The sequence below is a fragment of the Mustela nigripes genome, chromosome 1 (genome assembly GCF_022355385.1).
Source record: "Mustela nigripes isolate SB6536 chromosome 1, MUSNIG.SB6536, whole genome shotgun sequence".
Classification (NCBI taxonomy): domain Eukaryota; kingdom Metazoa; phylum Chordata; class Mammalia; order Carnivora; family Mustelidae; genus Mustela; species Mustela nigripes.
In genome coordinates, this window is record NC_081557.1 from 2,289,795 (window position 1) to 2,307,630 (window position 17,836).

Consider the following 17,836-nt stretch of genomic DNA (forward strand, 5'->3'; position numbering starts at 1 on the left):
CCCTCTGCCTCCAGAGCCAGACTCCAGATGCGTTTATCACCCACACTCCCCGAAGCGTGGGCGGACAGCGGACGAGCCGCCGGCAGCGGCCACACTGCTCTCCTCGCTGGTCTTGGGGACGGCGTGCCTCTCTCTACAGTCGCCTTCCAGCCTCCTGCCTGTGACAAGGGAGGGGCGTCTGGTCTTTGTCCTGCCGACCTCCGTCTCAGGGAGGCGGGTGGCGGGGGCGCTGACCACCCGCTCCTGGCTTCGCGCAGCCCCCGGCTCTGTCTGACAGACGATGGGGATTTTCTAGCTGTCGCAGCAACTGATCGGTTCTTGTCAGATACAAATTCGCTTATGTAAAAAGTGAGCGGATTTACAGAGCCGCGCTTCAGAGTAACAGTACAGACGGCGGTGGAGAAATTAAGCCATGGAAAGCCCGAGAAGCACCCGGAAGGCGTCCTGAACACGCCAGAAGCCGCTCAGAGTGTGGGGTCCCACCCTGGCCAGGGGCCCGCGCTCCCTCCACCTGAGCAGGCCCCGCCTTGACGGCCGGGGTCTCAGCCATAAAATAAAATGTAAATACAGAAAACCAGCCAGACGTTTGGCCTTGTGACTTTCCTAGACCAGGGCCGTACCCCCACCCGGGTCAGAACCCAGGTCGCCGGGGATGCCAGCCCCAGGCAGCGCCCTGCCCGCCCTCCGCCCCCCAGGGACAACCAGACGCACCACGCGCTGCACCTGTCGGGTCCAGGCTGGCGTCCGTCCGCCCCGTGTTCCGCCGTTCCCCTCCCCCGCTCACAGTTTGTGGGAAGCCGGTGGCGTCTGACCCAGAGCTTCTGGACAAGCCCTCCCGAGCCTGAACCAGGCAGGCACCCGTGCGCACCGGACGCCCGTCCCCGCGAGACCCTGGGCGAGAACGAACACACCGAGACCAACCGTCCTGGCCGCGAAGTCACATCGCCGCGCGCGGCCTCGCTCACGGCTCGCGGGCAGATCTCGGGTCGCCTTGCAGCCTCACCAGCTCGGGGTCCGCACACCCTCCGACAACCTTCCTCATCTGGCTGCCTTGACCGGAGCAGGCTCGAAGCAGAAACCAGCTTTCAGAAGAAGAAAATCAAACAAACAGCAAGTCTGCAACACGGAGCATCCGGAAAGGAGTCTGGGGCCATTTAGTGGAGGGACAGTCAGTCCCGGACGCGCTGGGGGCGCGGGGCACGTGGCCAGGTGGTCCCTGTCCCCTCGCGCCCCCCACGCCCGGCCGGATGTTCGCAGGCAGGCGTTCCTGCCTCTCTGAGGCCCGACCTGCGCATCCATCAGACGGGGATGCTGGTAGGGCTCGGTGCACTGGTGTGTTCAAAGGGTTAAAAGAGAGAGTCCATCTCAAACCCTTCAAAAAATGTTCATCCCTCGTAAAACGAATCGTTGCCAGGGAAGGGTTAAATGATTTCTCACCCCTTAAAGCCAGGAGGAATCCTGCGGGGGCGCGGGGGTGGGGGGTTAACTCCCGCTGGCAGGATTTCCACGGAGTGTGTTCGAAGCTGCCCCATGGGGTTACTCCTGCTCCCACGGGCGGCCGAGACGCGCGGCCACGCCGGGAGAGCGCACCGGAGATAAACGGTGCGTTCCCTGCGCGTTCGAGATTTAAAAATAAACTGAGAAGCAGACACGGTTCAAAATAATGACGGGTCGGGAAACAGTCCGTCGCCCGCCTGTCCTCCCCCTGCCATTCGCTCCGTCACGGCGTAAAACCAGCGCGGCAGCCCCGGTGCCCTCTGGCAGGCAGGGGGAGGACAGGCTGGTGGGGCCCCGTGGCAGGCGGCAGCAACGGTCCCTCGGGGGGGACGCGCCCGAGGAACCACCCGCCCGCCCCTGGCCGGCCGCACCGAGAGTGATGGACCCACATCCGCTTTGCCTGGAGGACGTCCCCCCCTTTCTTGGCTGCACTCGGCGTCTGGGCGGGGTCTGCAGAGTCCAGGCCCCGCTTCCGAAGCTCACGTGGTCAGCTCCACGCAGGGACTCCGGGCACTGCCCGCTCTTCCTCCCGTGGGCTCCGGGCCGTTTGAACGGCGCTGGTTACGGGCACTGAAGTCCTCCTCCCCATCCTGAGTGTGCAGGGGGGCAGGGGACCCAGAAGACCCCGCCCTCAGCCAGAGTTCTAGAGGGCAGGGCAGGAGGGCCGACCCTGAGGGGCCCCCACGACTCCCCACGTGGCTGTCCCGGAGAAAGGCCGGCGGCATGAGCACCCACAGCCCACTGCGGCATCGACCACATCCTGCCCGGAAGAAAGGCCACGTCTGGTTTCACATGGGCCACTGTGGAGGGAGGGGCACCCGCGGTCGAGGGCGTAGCCATCACGGGCCCCTCCTCCTGCACCCTTGGCAGCAGCTCAGGTCCATCTGGGGGCCTGTGTACTCTGACCAGCTGGGAGCAGAGCTTAGTGGGACCCTGGACCCCGGTGGGCTCCAGGTCAGGCTGCTGCTTCTCCCAGCTCTATGGAGACGCAACCACACACACGGCTGAAGGACCCCCGCCCCGTTACTGCCTCTGTCCCCTGCGTGTTCGTCTGTTCCGCGGAGGTGAGAAGTGTAAATTCTACCGTCTTGGCATATTTTAAGTCTAAGGTGGAGTCATCAACTAGCGCCATCGTGCCACACGGATCTGCTGTTTCTAATTAACAGCGTGTGCTGGTCACCGAGAGTCCCCTTAGGGGGCCCTGGCAAACCTCTTTGTCCCGCGTGCCCCCCGGGAGGGGCCGTTGAGCCTGCAGCCCCGTGCCGAGAGCAGCCGGGGACAGCTTCTCCCTCCAGTGGGGTGGGAGTCCGTGGTCTTCCCACGGGGACGGACGTGGCGGGTGGGGCCCCCGGGCCGGGCGGAGTAAGCTGAGTTGCTAAGAACATACGCCTCGGGCCCAGGACCCTGGCCCTGCTCGGAGCCGCGGCCCCTGCTCACCCACCCAGGCCCAGGGGTCTCAAGCTCCACATGGGCTCTGTGTCCTTCACCGATCCCTCCCCCAACAGCATCACCAGTGGCCACTCGGCTGCATCCGGCTGGGCTGCTCGGGCGGGCGTGCACCCTCGGACCCTGAGACCCCACTTCAGGCCGATGCCCTGGGTGGGCTCCCGGCCCCGCGGCCGGTGAGACCCAGACACAGAACGCGCTCCTGGAATAAATATGGAATAAAATGGAAACGAGCCGGTCGTCCCTGGGAGGCAGAGTGGGGACAGCCCGCGCCTTACACAGAGCAAGGAAGACGCGCAGGGACGCGCGACCCACAAGAACCGCAGACGGCCGCGGACGCGCGTTGGCGAGCTCTCTGCGCCTCCGGACCCAAGAGGAAGGAGAGAGGGCAGGAAGGGGACACCAGCCGGAGGCCCTGCGCTGTTTGTGGACCCGCCCATATATAGTCAAAACACGGAAACAGGCTGAGCCCAGCTGGGAAAGTCTCCAGGGGGCAGGGGTGCGGCCGGCAGGGCGTCCTGCAGGCTCTCCTGGGCAGTCAGGGCCCTGTGCTCTGCTCGACCTTCCGGGCATTAAACCCGAAGCAACCAGAGCCGGACGGTACAACCTTGGCCCAGGGGAGTGCGGGGTTGTATCCTTACGTGTGGTTCCTGTGTTTCAACATTTCACAAGCGTTGCCCATTAATCGCAGTTTTAATTGATGATAAGGAGTCGGCCCCTCCCTGTTCCAAGAGCCCAATGGCTTGGCAGCGCCTGAACTGGCAGAGGGCGGTCTGGGCTCGGTGGGCATCGTGGGCCGGCCCTGAGCTTCCCGCACAGGACTCAGCACTGTGACGCCCATTGTATGGATGAGAAAACCAAGGCCTGGAGCTCCAGGGGCTTGCCCAGGGCCGCTCGGCCAGAGGCGGTTCAGAGGAGGGACAGGGCCTCCTGGCCAGTGCGTCGACTGCGGAGCCCACGTCCTAACCAGCAGGCGCTGCGCATCCCCGGAGCCCCCACGGGAAGTCGGAGCACCTTCGGCAGAGGCCGTGTTTACAGACCGGGGCATCTGGCTTGACGAGTTCCAGCTCTCTGCCTGCCTCTGTGTATAACAAGACACCCCAACCGAACAAACAAAATCAGCAGCTCACTGTCCGGCCGGGGGCAAAACAAATGCCATTTTGCTGGCGCGTGGGAAGGAGGAGCCGGGGGCTCAGATCAGAGGGGGTCAGGCCAGGAGCAGGAGGCCTGACACAGGAGGCGAGGGGGACTCCTGCAAGCTTACCCCGAGGGCCACAGGCTCCACAGAGAAGGTGCCAGGCCACGCCTGAGCCTCCCCAAACAGCTGGTCCGCTGCAGGGCTGGAAGAGTGTTCCAGGCAAGGGAACAGCATATGCTAAGGCAGCAGGTGCAGTAACAGCCCCACTGCTTTCCTTGTCACCATACCTACAGCTCAGCTTCTGCTCTAATGCCAAGTCCCAGCGCCCCCTCCCCATAGCCCCTCCCCTGGCCAGCACCCCCGTGGTCCTACTGTGCAGCTGGCCTTGGGTCAGCACTGCCCACACCTGGTTTCTAACTCATGAGGAGCTGCCCAGAGCCACCAACGTGTGGCTGATGCTTACCCAGTGCGGACACAGGAGACCATCTGAGTTCTCAGGGGACTGCTGTGGCCTGCACTTACAGATAGCAAAGGAAGTTTCTGCTGCCCCCAGCACCTGGGGTTGAGAACCCCAGAGCCGTATCTTCCTTGCCCAGGCCTCCACATCCACCCACCATGGGCCCAGCCTCACCCGCCCCTGCCGCCCCCGGTCCATGCAGAGCGCCGGGAGCCTGGGTCGGGCATCTCTGCGGCTCCGAAGCCAGGCTGTGGGGTCATCCATCGCTCTGCTCGGCCCCGTGCAGCAGCTCGGCAGGGTCGGGCAGGCAGGGATCCAGGGCTCCCCACCGTCCCCTGCTCAGGATTCCCCAGGACCGGGGCATGCGGCTAACCCAGAGACCCCGGCCCAGGCCTTGTTCAAGGGGCCGCTGCAGAAAGGCGGAAACAAAGTGCCCCAAGCCCCAGACAGCCACTCCGGTCCTTAGGGTCCGAGCGGCTGGTGTGGAGCAGAGAACATCCCGTCTCCCAGGGCTGGGGTGAGGGGCCTAAAACCTCAAGGCCCATGCGAGGGCCGTGCTGGCAAGGGCCCCGACCCCCCGACATCCTGAAGACCTCCTCTACCTCCAGGGTACACACGAGAACTGGCAGCCCATGCCCGTGCCCCAGCAAAGGAGCGCCCTCTTGAAACAGCCGAGGCACAGAAATCCACATTCCACCGACGCCATAAGCAACGGCAGGAGGGCTCTTCCCTGGGCTCCGGGTAGCTGGGGCCCCTGGCGATAGTATTCATCCCACAGCGGGGAGACTGCAGGTCTGAGTGTGGCTGTCCTGCCCCCTTGGCCCAGGGTTCTGGATTTGGGGGGCTTCCTGACAAGTGGGGTGGGGTCCATCCCATAAGGCCGATCTGGCCTCCCCATTTAGCTGCTCTGCTGCTCACTGGTCTCCTCGGGCTGCTGTAGCCCAGGGAACATGATATGCAGCCACGGGCCCTCTAAGGGACCCTCGCAGGCTGAAGCCTGCGAGGCAGGCAGGAACATCCCAGGGCACCCCCCCACCTCCTGTCCCTCCTAGGCATCAGCTGGCCCTTTAAGCGACCTCCGGGTGCTCATTCACCCCAGGAAGCAGCAGGAGCTCCTTCCCCTCGGCCTGGATGCCCATCCCTGTGTGCAAGCTGCTGTTCCCAGTGTGGCTGTGGCCAAGGGACAAAGGCGCCACCCTGCCTGCCCGCTGGCCCGCAGAGGCCCCCACTCCCTCTCCTCCTCCTGCTTTCCTGGGGACCTGCCCGTCTCCAAACCAGAGTGCGGCCTGTGCCTGGTTTCCAGACTGCCCGGGCCTTAGACGGGGCAGTGACCCGTGGAATGGGGTATTGCCAGATCCCTCCTCACGGCCTCATTAGGCTTCCTGAAACTCCCCGTCACGGCTGGACACAGTTCGCTTGTGGGGCCTCATCTTCCCCGAGTCCTTTGTGCCTGTGAGGGTGAGAGGGGCCCAGGGGTCTGCGCCGCTCAGCGGTAGCCTTTCCTCCCAGGTGAGCCATGGTGCGCTTTCCGTCTCTGACTCAGGAAGGACGGGCACCCTGGGCAGCGCCGCAAGCTGGGCCTTTTGGACATGAGCACATCGGGAGACCCGACAGGAGACGCGGAGCGGGCGTCGTCTCAAGACGCTGGCTTCCCTAGACAAGGGCAATCCTGTGGCTTCGCGTGAGCACAGAGCACCTACTAGGTGCCGGGCCCCGAGCACACAGTCAGGCCACGAGGGCGTGGCGACCGTTCGTGCTCACACCAAGCGCCTGCCGCAGGCCTGGTTCTGGGCCGACCGACCGCCTTCTCCGCGTCCGGTCATTCCATGAGGCAAACCGAGAAGGGAGGGATTCAGACACGGATCCGCGTGGCCAAGAAAATGAAGCCCGTCCAGCTACCTCGGAACGGGTGCCTCGTGACCACAGAGGGGCCCGGCGACACCTGAGTTGAGGGCTGCTTGGCCCCGAGGACGAGGGAACAGGGAACGCAAAGGCCCCGGGTAACAAAGGCTAGGCCTGGGGCCAGATGCCCATGGACAGGGGCGCGGAGGTGCGGGGGGGCCTATCGGCAGGCGGGGACTGGCCGTCCGGCACCTCGTGAGGCCCAGAAGGGAGTGTGGGACTATCTGGAGGTCACTGTGAGTCACGGAGGACTCGAAGCCGGTAGGCTGCACGAAGCGGCCCGTATTTCAGAGATGGTGCTGGCTGCAGGCTGGAGACGGAGCCGGGGGGGGGGGGGCGGCGAGACTAAAGCCTGCTGGGGGCTGGTGTGGTCTGAGCCCGGGGCAGAAGAAAGGCCGACAGGTGGCCTCTGGAGACTGAGCGAACCACTGGCTTTGAGATACACAACAAAGGCCCCATGGGGGTCCTGGAGCCCCCAAAGCCAGCCACCCAGCTCCTGAGCGGTGGGGGACTGTCTCTCCCTGGCCCAATGGCCTAGATAATGTTGCTAGTCCTTTGGTGGTCCTGGGCCTCCCTAGGGCCAGGCCGGATGGCTCTGAGGCCCTTCCCAGGGGTCATCAAGCACTCCACCCCTCATCCGTGATCCTGGTCACGGGGATTTCCTCCCTACAGATCCCCGAATCTCTTCCGGGCTGCCCCACATCTTGGGCCAGCAGCATTCCTTGCACTGGGTGGCTTGTCCCCAGCTACCTTACCGAAGAACTCTAGGCGAGACCCACTGTTCTGCCCTGGCCCTGCCCGAGCCCTGCTTCCCCACTGGGCAGGTCCTGACCACACAGCTGGGGCCCACTCCCCTTGGCAGAGACACCAGGCCAGCAGAAGCCACACTCACACCCGCCAGTGCATGCTCCCAGGGCCCTGGCTCGGAACCGCCTGCTCCCAGCCTAAGTTCTTTGTATGCACCCATCACTACCCAGCCCTGCAGAAGGTCCACGGGCTGCTTAGAATCTCCCCAGATGAGTGGTCACCTTGTGAGGGTCACCAGTCCATCCCAGGCCGATGCAATGACTCAGAGGGCTAAAGTTCTGTTCCCTCGACCTGTAGGCTTGATAGGTTACGACCTGTAGGGCAAATCCGGCCCCAAGAACAGTGCCTTGTTCCTCCAGGGTGGCCGTGAGCTGTGCAAGGAGCTCCCGGGCCAGCGCGCCTGGCCACTGCTGGGAGGTCACTGCACCACCCCAACCCTGCCACTCCCCCCAGCCTGGCACCCGACCCAGGGGCCCCACGGGGGGAAGCACATCTGACAGCTCCCTTCGTGCCAGAATATCTGGGTCCTCTTGTTGAGCACCGTTCAGCCCCCGTCCTGGGGTTCATGCCTCACCCCTATAACCGAGAGCTGGGTCTGCACGGTTGCTCAGCTGCGGCCGCATGCCTGTCGCTGGGACTACACACGGGAAAGGGGTAGGGCGTGCTTCTGTCACCTTGTCACCTTGGGGGGGATCCCCTCCAGCTGCACACCACGTGTGCACACCACAGAATCGGCAGAAAGCACGAGCCCCCAAAAACTCAGCGGCCAGAGACACCCAGCAGTCTGCAAACCAGGGGTTCCTTGTGCAGGTTTCCGCTTAGCATGTCGGGTTACTCCCCTGGCTGGGGAAGCTTCCCGGAAGAGACTGCAGGACCGACGCTGATCCCGGACATGCTAAGGGGGACGGGCTGCACTCAGCAGCCGGAGCCAGAAGCAGGGCTCAGAAGAGAACAGACTCGCCGCCTTCAGGGCCCAGGAAGGACCAGCTTTCCAGCTTTGGGCTGGCTTCCAGGACGCCCTGCCCAGGCCTCTGCACAGGCCTCCCCCCTCCCCAGGACGAGGTGTGGTCAGAAGGCCCTCGCCTGGCCCATCTGCTTTGTCACCTTTTCTCAGCACAGCCTGGTAAGACACAGCAGACAGACCCACTGGCTGCTGCCCCCCAGGCCCCCGCGGCCCCACACACGTGGGGCAGACAATGGGTTCCGAGATCCGGAGCCTGAAGCCTGAAGGGGGGCATCAGATGCCCCTGAGCCCCGCGGTTCATAAAGCCGGTCAAGTTGGAGGAGCCACAAGGCCCTGCAAAGCAAGGCATTGGGGTAAGAGCACAACCAAAAGACCACCCAGCCTGCTCGCGCTGAGGGCAGGGCGTCTGCGCTCTGGACCCGGATCCACACCGTGCACGCGGGGCCAAGGACTCACACATTGAACCCGGAGGCCATGCTCACGTCCCTAGCTGTGACACCCTGAGGCTCTCCCTGGCCTGGGGGACACACCTGGGTACAATCCCAAAGGCCCACCTGTCAAAGGGATTCAGGCAGAGAGGCAGATGCGTATCTAAATTCTTTCCCCTGTAGACAGAGCAGCAAGTTCATAGAATCCCAAGATGGCAAAAGAGCAGGAATCCAGCCAGCTGCTCCAGCAAGGCCTGGCCTGGCCCGGCCCAGGGATGTGTGGGGGCAGAGAAGCCCACCTCGGCTCAGACACTCGGAGTCCCAGCTCCAGCTGGCCCCTGACAGCGGACAGCCCACCAGGAGGGAGGGGCCGAGCCCAGGGAGCCCAGGCGGGAGAGTGGCCCCCAGGGGCTGCCCACGGCGCCCCCCCCCCACCATGTCCCACCCTCCCCAGGAGCCTCAAGCGTTCCGGACCCTCTGGGAGACTCATGTCCACCGCCCCCTCCCAACACTGGCTACGACTCTATCTTTAGCGTGTCAGTGGCCTACAGATGGAGGGCGGTGGGCGAGGCAGGGGTCGTCCCTCAGCCCGGGCGGCCGCTGGCTCCGTGGGCCCAGACGCCGCCGCGCTCGGAGGGAGCCCACGGCGGCGAGGCCGGACCCGACCCAGGGTGCGCCGGGCTGGGGGCGCGCACGGCCACCCCCCGCGGCCCCGCTCCTCCAGGCCCTGCCGGGCGGGAGGCGGGCTGCGCGCGTCGCTCCCCACGCCCGGGCCCCACCCGCGCCCCGGCCCGCCCGCTCCTGGGACCGGCCCCGCGCCCCCGGGGCCCCCCGCCAGGCCGCTGTCGCGCGCGCCGGGCTGCGCCCCAGTCCCCGGGCCCCCGCCGGCCGCGGCAGACCCCGGGCCCCGCAGTCGGCCGCCGCCGGACGCTCCGGGCCCTCTCGGCCGCGGCCCCGCCGGGCCCCTCCCCGGGCCCTCCCCGCCGCCTCCCCGGCCCGCCCGGCGCTCCCCGCCCGCCGCGCCCCTGCCCCTACCGTGCGGCGACGCGGGGCCGGGGGCCGGGCGCGCGGGGCTCAGCTGGCGGCGCGGCCCGGCTGCAGGAAATGCCAGCGCACTGGTCCGACCGCGGAGCCCGGGCGGGGAGCGGCGGCGGCGGGAGGAGGGAGCGCGGCGGGGAGGGGGCGGGGAGGAGGCCCGGCGCTGGAGGACGGAGCGAGGGAGGAGCAGGGAGGAGGAGGGAGGGGGCCGCACGGGGAGGGGGCAGGGGGAGGGCTCGGCGGCCGCAAAACCCGGGAGGGATCCGCGGCGCTGGAGCCGGGCACGGGGACCCCAGACGTCCTCCGCGCCCCCGGGCCCCGGCCGGGTCCGCTGTGCCGCCACAGGTCCTGCCGCTGGGCAGGCTGGATGGCGGTGGGCGGGGAGGCCGCCTGGGGTCCCCGGTAGATGCCTGGCCACCTCCAGCCCACCCTAAGCACAGTCCCGGGTGCCCCCTCTCTCTTCCTGGGCCCCAGAAACTGTCATCAGTTTTCTTGCTGGGACAGAAGCCACCGGAACATGAAGAACCCCGGAAACCCCAGCCCTTTGTCCTTGTCCTACAGGTATGCCGAACAGGACCTGGAGGTCACACCCCAAGTTTCTAACAGCACCTCTTCCTTGGGACTCTTGCTAGGAACCCGCCCGCTGCAGATTTCCTTCTGCGGGTCCCCTTGTCCCTTCTGCTCCCAGAGACCTTTCTAGACCCCGATGCCCTCTGGTATGGAAGACGTTCATTCAGCAGGTGGGAGCTGAGGAGGTGAGGGTCTTCCCCAGCTCCTCACCTGTAGGCCCTGAAGCCGTGTGACCTCCTCACTGGCCCCAGTGTCTCCCCAGCCCCGGCCCTCCAGGCTGAGGTGCTCTAGGATCTCAGAACCTCAGGACTCAGGACCTCTTCAGAATTGCCAGCAGCCTTCCGATAGCATCTGTCCCCCCCGAGGCCAAGACGGGGTGAGCTGGCCTCTTCCAGGCATTCCCCAGACCAGGGAGGACATGCAAGGGCACAGAGCCTTTTCCAAATGGAACCGCTCCCTCAGTCCGTTCCCTTCCGAGGGATGGGACCGACCCTCAGCTGAGCCCCAGCCTTTCTGATTTTATGTTGGGCCAAGAGTGCCCCCAGGGCAGCCCCTAAGCCTGATGGTCAGGCAGGACTACATGCAGGACACATTCCACTGCCTTGGGGGGCCCCCTTCAGGCCCTGGGACTGGAGTGGGCATGGGGTAGCCACCACCTACCTTGGCTCTGCTCCCAACCAGCCAGGTGGGTGGCCCGGACCAAACCCCCTCCCCCAGCCTCAGTACCGGGCCCACCCACCTTAGACCAGGTGCCTTCCCCAGGGGGGCACAGAAGCACCAGCCAGGGATGGTTATCTGAGGGGCCATGGGCCGGGGGCCCTGCTCTAAGCTCATCCCCAGGACAAGCCCGCTCCTGCCCCATTGTCACCTTGCAAGGCCTTTGGATGCAGAAGTGTTCAGACAAGATGCTCAGGGCCATAGCGGGGCCCGCTCTGCTCCTGCGGCAGGCGGCCCCCCGCAGAATAGGGTCCGCTCAGTGTGCCAGGCTCTTCACTCTCCAAAGAGCCTCGCATCTACACAAAGCTGGGGTGTGCTGGTTGCCGGGCCAATGCGCAGGGGACTGAGCCAGAAAACAAAGCAGTTCTCCCCCGGGGCGGAGGTCTCCGGGGCCCACACGGGGCAAGTTTCCAGTTACAGATGATACTGGCTATTTGAAGGCAGCTTGATCTCACGAAATGAGACTGCTGAGGGCAGAGGTCAAAGGGACACCTGGCCAAATAGAGGGGTGGGGGTGGGAAGCCCCCTCCAAGATGACAAAGCAGGGGTGGGTCAGAGGGCAGAGCTGGGCTCACTGGGACGGGTCAGCAGGGGGCCGCAGGCCCGGGAAGAAAGGAAGTTTCCACGCGCTGGACACAGATCTGGACTCTTCCAGCTCAGTCCCGGGCAGGTGACGTGCTCCTCTGGGCCTCTGTTTACCTACCTGTCAAATGGAGGTGTGTATGGGCATTGTGGTCAGTGCAGGAAACACGACTGTGGAGGGGCTCGGGGGTGAGCAGAGCAGGGCTAGCTAGCTGCCTGGGAGCTGGGGTCGGGGGAGCGGGCGTGGGCGAGGCTCTGCATTGCCCTGCCTTGGTTTCCTCACCTAGAAACGGGGCCGACGACCGTAGCTTCGTTCCTCCTCCAGCCTAAGCGGCCACGCATCCCCAGGGCAGAAGCAGACTTCTGAGCGGAGCCCAGGGGAGGGGACGGCCTGCGCAGTCTGCACAGCAGCCACTGCTTCTTGCCCGGCTCTGATCTTAGGATCAGAGAGATCCGCCCCTGGGAAGATGTGCGAAAGGGCCTTTGCACGTGCAGACTTCACTCCTGGGCGAGCATGGCGCATACCTGGGCCCGTTTCGGAGAGGGTGCCTGCAGGGATGGGCTGCCGGGGCTCCAGCCTTGGCAGGGCCACGCGCCGGCCGGCCGAGGGCCACAGGGGAAGAGCGCTGAGCCAGACGTGGTGCCAGCCCCATCCTTACCCATGCTTCCTGAACCGGCAGAATCTGCATATGATTTCTCCCCATTTCTCAGGCAAGGAGACTGAGGCCCAAGGAGCAGGCCTGTGGGTGGGATCCCTTGCTCCTAGCTGGGCCCCGATCCTGTTCCTGTGGGCAGCAGTGGGGGAACCTGGAGGCTTGGGCGGGGCAGGTGAGCCTGGGCCCTGAGGCCCTCCCTGCTGCCCCAAGGGCAGGGCCACCTTAGGCATATGGCCTGCGGAGCTTGACAGCCACTCAGAGCCAGCTCCGGGAACATCTCTGCGGCGAGACCCTTCACTCCCTGGTCTGGGTCCTTACCTGGGCCACGGGGCGGAGGCAACACCCCCCGCGCGGTGCGTCATGCGGAGTCTGGAGCCCACACGGCCTCCAGAACCCAGACCCTAATCATATAAACAACAGTGGCGTTCATGCATCTCCCGCCCTGTGGCTGGCGCTGTGGCCCCACTTTCCGTGTGTGGCCCCAGGGCATCGCCCGCTCCCCATAGGTGGCGGTCACCATTCTCCGCACAGTAGCGAGGGTTGGCCCTCCGCTCGGGCAGGCGGCTGGGAGGGGGCCGACACCTTGCCTGGCCCGCTGGCCGGAGAAGCTGGTCCCAGGCTCTCCCTCTCCACTCCCCCAGACTGGGCGCGACTGGGCGGGACTGGGCGGGCGTGGTGTCTGCGGCCTCACCTCCGCTCCCACGCTCCCGCTCCCACGGTGGAGGGTGGAGCAGGGGGTCGGGGCCTGGGGGAGGAGCAGGGAGGCTCTCTGTCCCCTGACGTGGCCCTCCTTCTCCGGCACAGAGTCGCTGCGTGATGTGTTCACAAGCTGAGTCACCAAGCAGGTGTGGGGGACCGGGCAAGGGTGTTTTCTGGTTCTCTCGGGGAAACCTGGGAAGTCCAGCTGCAGAGTCTCCCTTGGGAAGGCTGGGGGTGGGCAGGGGGGCCTGCCCCAGTGCTGGGGCTCCCTGAAGAGGCCCGCTGCTGGGGCAGAGCTCACACGTGCTCTTCCTCTCTCTCTCACACACATACCCACCCTCCAGGAGGACACATCCCAGCCCCAGGTTCAGGCGAACACCGGATGGTAAAGTCCTACTCTCCTGCTGGCCGTACTCGCTCTCCTGCCTGGGGAGACGAGAAGGTGCCGTGTATAGGGCACACCTCGGGGCCAGACGCTGGGGAGGCTGGTGTGACATCTGGGGCTCGTGAGGAGCACATGGTGCCGGGGATCTGCGGATGTGCTCATGGACCCGGGCCCGGACCCCTCCCGTGCATGAGCTGGCTCTTGCAGGTGGGAATCCAGGCTCGCAGACACAACCTCTGATCCGCCCATGTGGGGTCCGTGCCGGCAGCGTCCTCTGGGGCACTCAGCGTTGGGAAGGGAGCAGGACCACGGAGGGCACAGCTGAGAGGTGGGGAAATGCCCCGAGGGCGAGGGCGGACGGTGCCTGGAGGGGCAGGGCTGGCTCACGGACCTACAGCCCCAGGATCCCCATGGCCCACCCACCGCTGAGCTAGGCCAGCGGGGCCTGTGGGAGGTGTCTTCCCTGGGCCACAGCAGCGCTCAGAAGCTGGGATGCGGCTGGCGGCCCGGCTGGCGGCCCTTGGCGTTCCTCTGCCTGTGGGATGCGTCTCTCTGACCCCCGCTTCCATCCTCCGCGACCTTGTCCCCGCCCACCTCCTCCTGTGTCCGCTTCTCCAATCTCCCTCTCCTTCCTCTTATTAGGACACAGTCATTGGGTTAGGGTCCCCCAAGATCATCCAGAGTGATTTTATCTGGAAACCCTTAACTACACTTGAAATTGCACCTTATGTCCAAATAAGGTCCCATTCATAGGTCCTGAGGACTTGGATGTGGACGTGTCTTTGTGGGGGACACATGTCACCCCATGACAGCAGGTAACTCTTGAACACCTGCAGTGCTCGTATCGCTGGGTGGGTCCTTGGTCCACTGGGCTTCTTTCCTGTTCTTAATGCTTCTGTGTGTGTCTTCACGTGAGGACAGTGTCAGAGTCCTGGAAGCCACGGAAAGTCAGTCCAGAATGGATGCCTATCCCCTGCCCTCCCTGCCCAGCGACAGAGAGAACAGGATGAGCAAGGAAGGCTTTCCCTGGAGCCCTGAAGGCCTGAGCCTTCCCTGGGGGCTGCCCTCTCTGTCTGGTGAGCCCTGCTACACTGGGGGTGACCCAACGTCCTGAGGCCCAGGGTTTGACCGAAGGCTGGCTTTCTACGGCCTGCCTTTGGGAGAACCAGGGTGAATCTGGCACATCCTGTCTTCCGTGTCTGGGGAGGGCCTGGGGCTGCTGCCTGGTGACACACGGACAGGGAGCGCTAGAGGAGGAGTGCCCAAGGCGGGCAGAAGGGCCCCGGGGTGTATGTGCCTGAAAGAGGGGCTGCCCTTTCTCCTGGGATGTGGAAACCCGTCCTGGGGAACGGGGCTTTGCAGATCCGTGGAGCTGGGCCTGCTGGTAGGTTCACTTGCCGCTCCCCTCAACGGGATGTCGCTCACCAGACTCTTCTGTAGGGGTGGGTCCTGGTTTGCGGGTGTAACTCGTCCGCCGAGGGGCAGACCAGAAGCCCAGCCAACACTCGGGGAAGGTAACGGGGAAGATGAGGAAGGAAGATCACGCAGGTCACGTGGCAAGTCCCTCTAGAGAGCTTGCATAGCTCCGGGGAGCTTCTGCTGCTCCTGCAGAAGCTCCAGGACACCCCACCACTGAGACATCTATACTCGCTTTGGAGGATCTAGAGCAGTTCTCTAAGTGTGCACTTGGAACCCGCCTGGGGGTCTCGGAGACCTTCCAGGGGCCCCAAACATGAAAGTGATTATTTTTTTTAAAGATTTTATTTATTTATTCGACAGAGTGAGAGAGCACAAGCAGGCAGAGCAGCAGAGGGAGAGGGAGAAGCAGGCTCCCCGCTGAGCAGGAGGCCCCATGTGGGACTCCATCCTGGGGCCCTGGGATCAGACCCTGAGCCGAAGGCAGATGCTCAACCGACTGAGTCCCCCAGGCGCCCCCATGAAACCATTTGTGTTCATTCTCTTACAGCCCACAGGGACGTTTCCCAGAGGCCACAACCATGTAATAATCGCAACAGACGGACTGTGGAAGCAGATGTGAGACTCTAGCTGGCTTCCATTAAGCTTGGACATTAAAAAGTCTCTCAAAAAATGCAAAAACAATGCCACGCTTTCCACTAAATACTTTTATTTTGGAAAATATAGTTAGTTTTCATAAGGAATACATTATTTATATTAACATAATGGATTTCTCATTGTTCTTTTTAAATGAATAATTAAATATATGTTTTAAAAATTAGAGTAAACATTGAGAGACTCATCTATAGACGTAAATGTTCTTTGTGGTCCCAAATATATATTTTTTAAAGTGCAGAGGATCCTGAGGTTAAAAGGCTGAGAGTCACTGATATAGAGGCTGCTGGGAGGGAGATTATAAAGATTTCAGTACAGTATGCTGATACGAGCTTGGGCTTGGAGTCAGAACACAGTGTGAATCCAGGCTCTTCTACCTTCACCATTTCCCTCCTACTGTCATCACCTTCATCACCGCCATGATCATCACCATCACCACCACCATCACCACCATCAGCCATGACCACCATCATCACCATTACTATCATCACCACCATCACCACTATCACCATCACTACCATCACAACATCACCATCACCACCATTACCATCATCACCACCATCATCACCACTATCACCATCACAACCACCACCATCACCATCACAACATCACCGTCACCACCATTACCATCATCACCACCATCACCACCACCATCACCACAATCACCATCACCATCATCATGACCATCACCATCATCATCACCATTATCACCACCACCACCATTACCACCATCACCATCACCACCATCACCATTATCACCATCACCATCACCACCATCACCATCACCACCATCACCACCATCACCACCATCACCATCACCATCACCACTATCATCACCATCACCACCATCACCACCATTATTGTCACAATCACCATCTACCCTTGGTACCCTTGGTACGCCAAAGTCCATGAAACATTAAAATGTAATGTAACAAAATATGCAAAAAGTCTATTTGCTGAAAATACAAAAACACTGATGATAAAACACCAAATAAGACATAAACAGGGGTGCCTGGGTGACTCAGTCAGTTAAGCCTCTGACATTTTATTTTGGCTCAGATCATGATGTCAGGGTCCTGAGATTGAGTCTCCCACCCCCACCCATAGGCCCCCTCACTCAGCGGGAAGTCTGCTTGTGATTCTCTCCCTCTGCCCCTCCACCCTGCTTGTGGGCGCCCACATGAACTCTCTCTCTGAAATAAATAAATAAATAAATCTTTTTTTTAAAAGACAGAAACAAATGGAGAGTCATACCATGTTCATGAATTAGAACAACTCTATACTGTTAAGATGTTAATTTGCCTCAAACCGATCAATAGAGTCAATGCAATCTCAATCCAAATTCTGGCAGGAATTTTTGGTATAGAAAGTCACAAGCTGATTCTAAAATTTACATGGAAAATTAAGGTAACTAGAATAGCCAAAACTGTTTTGAAAAACAAAATTGGAAAACTCACACTGCTTGATTTTAAGACTTACTCTAAAGATAAAGAAATCAATTTGTGCAGTATTGGCAGAAGAGCAGACACAGAGATCAATGGGACAGGAACCCACATGCATAGGGTCAATCAACTTTTGACAAAGATGACAAATCAATTCAATGGAGAAAGGAGACTCTTTCCAGCAAATGATCTTGAAACGGTTGGGTATCCACACATAAAATAAACAGACGTATACATAGACAAATGCATCAGCCTTGGTCCATAACTTGCACCTTAACCAAAGATAAACTCTAACTGGATCATAGACCTAAGTGTGAGACATAAAACTATAATACATCTAGGAAAACCATAGGAGAAAAATCTCAGCGACTTTGTGATGGTCTATGGTTTTTTAGCAAAATCTGTATCAGAATAAAATGGTAAACGAGACTTTGGCACTTCATCAAAATTAAAATCTTTTTGGGACGCCTGAGTGGCTCAGGCGGTTAAGTGTCAGCCTTTGGCTCAGGTCCTGATCCCAGGGTCCTGGGATCCCTGCTGGGCAAGGAGCCTCCTTCTCCCTCTGCCTGCCTCTCCCCTGCTTGTGTATATTCTCTCTGACAAGTAAGCAAAAAAGTCTCCTCTTTCACAGGCACTGTTACGAGAACAAGAAGACCGGCCATAGGCTAAGTGAACATGTTAGCCAGACATGTATCTGGTAAAGGACTGGTGGGCAGAAAGCGCAAAGAATTCTCAAAACTCAGTAAGAAAATCAAACAACCTGATAAAAAATAGACAAAAAATTTGAGCGATCACCTTACCAACTGTGGCTTATAAGCTTTGGTCATTAGGGAATTGCTGATAAAAACCACGAAGACATGGGACGCCTGGGTGGCTCAGTTGGTTAAGCAGCTGCCTTCGGCTCAGGTCATGATCCCAGCGTCCTGGGATCGAGTCCCACATCGGGATCCTTGCTCCGCAGGGAGCCTGCTTCTCCCTCTGACTCTGCCTTCCACTCTGTCTGCCTGTGCTCGCTCTCGCTCGCTCTCTCTCTGACAA

General features: G+C 61.7%; 1 protein-coding gene across 3 annotated transcripts in view; it reads right to left on the reverse strand.

The window, feature by feature from the left end:
- The window catches only part of OSBPL5 (oxysterol binding protein like 5), a 72,218-nt gene that overhangs the window by 39,026 nt on the left and 15,356 nt on the right, over positions 1 to 17,836 (reverse strand). The window contains exon 1 of one of the 3 annotated variants that reach the window (XM_059398940.1): positions 9,675 to 9,780. The exons of the other annotated variants lie outside the window; for them this stretch is intronic. The gene's annotated coding sequence lies outside the window, so the exon portion shown is untranslated. Of the gene's footprint in view, positions 1 to 9,674; positions 9,781 to 17,836 lie in introns of those variants that run through there. 3 annotated transcript variants of the gene reach the window in all.